At 43.7% G+C, this 2111-nt stretch overlaps 1 pseudogene; it reads right to left on the bottom strand.

The window, feature by feature from the left end:
* The window catches only part of LOC134758934 (olfactory receptor 7E24-like), a 31617-nt pseudogene that overhangs the window by 29168 nt on the left and 338 nt on the right, over positions 1–2111 (bottom strand).

The raw sequence follows: 2111 nt of genomic DNA, 5'->3' as shown, positions 1-2111 counted from the left end.
CTACAAAGTTTGATAAACTGAAATTATACAATGAATTCATTAGACCATGTTTATTTTGCCTTAGTTTAAAAACTTTGAACATGCTACAGCACCAGAAACACAGCTTCTTAAAGCAGCCCCAAGAATGAATAAAGCAAATAGGAAGAACTTGATTTTAAAATTGCAACCAATTTTATTTTAATTTTACTTGGATGCAATAGCCAGAGAACTTTGCTAAATTCTGAATAGTAAAGATCACCCATAACTTCACCATACAATTTCAGAAAGATACACTGTGTATGTAAATACCATGACCATCCAGAAATTTTCTTCTGGTTCATTAAAGAACTGTCTGTTCTTCTGCGTATGTAAAGATTTTGCAGGTTTTGATGGGCTAAAGGTCCTACAAAGGTTAAAAAAATATGTTTGGGACAATTCTCCAGCAGCAGTTTTAAGAATTCACTGAACTCTAAAGGCACACTTAGAGGTATTACCTTGTAAACTGTACAATAGCTTCACACAATCCGACATTTCTAATCTTCTCATTCTTTTCTATTTTTTTTTTGGAGACGGAGTCTCGCTCTGTCGCCCAGGCTGGAGTGCAGTGGTGCGATCTCCGCTCACTGCAACCTCCGCCTCCCGGGGTCACGCCATTCTCCTGCCTCAGCCTCCCGAGTAGCTGGGACTACAGGCGCCCGCCACCACGCCCGGCTAATTTTTTTGTATTTTTAGTATTGACGGGGTTTCATTGTGTTAGCCAGGATGGTCTCGATGTCCTGACCTCGTGATCCGCCCGCCTCAGCCTCCCAAAGTGCTGGGATTACAGGCTTGAGCCACCGCGCCCGGCCTCTTCTTCTTTTCTACCTCATTTGGATGATAAAATAAAATCTTATTTTCCTCCTGAAACATGAGGAAACAGAAGCACATCATGAATAGAAACATTTCATCTTAGCTATTGAAAACGCTAAGTTCAGAGTCGACCTCTTGTGTCGCACATGCTAATGACAAAACCAAAGAAAAACCGGTTTTAGAAAAACAGGAATTGTAATCCTAGCACTTTGAGAGGCCGAGGTGAGAGGATCACCTGAGCTCAGGAGTTCAAGACCAGCCTGGGCAACACCGTGAGACCTCGTCTCTATTTAAAATAATAAGAATAACAGGAATTATCTCATCATTGTGCAAACACTGCCCAACAGTCAGAAGGCAATTTCAATAGTCAATAAGTCACATCTGAAGTAGCACCAGGTAATTTTTATGAAAACTCAAGTCTCCAGATTTCTTTCCTAGAGCTAATCTGTAATACATCAATGCTTGTAAGAAATAAAGGTTTGCACATCTGCAGACACATAGCTCCCTGAAAATTAAATCCAGCCAGTTCCCAGGCATTTGAACTGACGAGGTTTTTTTTTTTTTTCTTTTTCTGGAGATGGGGTCTCTGTCACCCAGGCTGTAGTGCAGTGGCCCAATTACAGCTCACCTGCAGCCTCAATCACAAGCGATCCTCTGGCCTCAGCCTCCTGAGTAGCTGGAAATACAGGTGCGTGCCACCACACCTGGCTCATTTTTCGATTTTTTTTTTTTTTTTTTTTTTTTTTTTTGGTAGAGTTGGGGGTCTTGCTTTGTTGCCCAGGCTGGTCTGGAACTCCTGGCCCCAAGTAATCCTCCCATCTCGGCCTCCTAAAGTGCTGGGATTACAGGCGTGAGTCACAGCGCCCAGCCTGGACAGTCTTTAAAAGAACTCTGACTTGCTGGTAACAAAACACAGCTCCGGACATCCTTCGAGAAAGTCGCCGTCCCCACCTCAGAAAACACACACACACACACACACACACACACACACGTGTCCCGGAACTTACACACACACACACACACACACGTGTCCCGGAACTAACTTACACACACACACACACACACACACAGGTCCCGGAACTAATTTTCCTCATTTGGGTGAAAACTTTTACAGGGTCCTCCAGGCTTGCATTATTTGAAGGCTAGCGTCTGCCACTTTGCTTCCACGCTTCTAGTTGGGGACTACCCACTTAACAAAGCCAAGTTCAATTTTAATTTCCCAGAACTGACGCAAAGCAAAGCGCAAAGAGACTGAACCCGGGGTGTGGAGTGAAACAGACCTG

This window comes from Gorilla gorilla, chromosome 6 (genome assembly GCF_029281585.2).
Source record: "Gorilla gorilla gorilla isolate KB3781 chromosome 6, NHGRI_mGorGor1-v2.1_pri, whole genome shotgun sequence".
NCBI classification, from domain to species: domain Eukaryota; kingdom Metazoa; phylum Chordata; class Mammalia; order Primates; family Hominidae; genus Gorilla; species Gorilla gorilla.
Note: the sequence above shows the minus strand (reverse complement) of the source record. Positions and strands in the feature narration are given on the sequence as shown.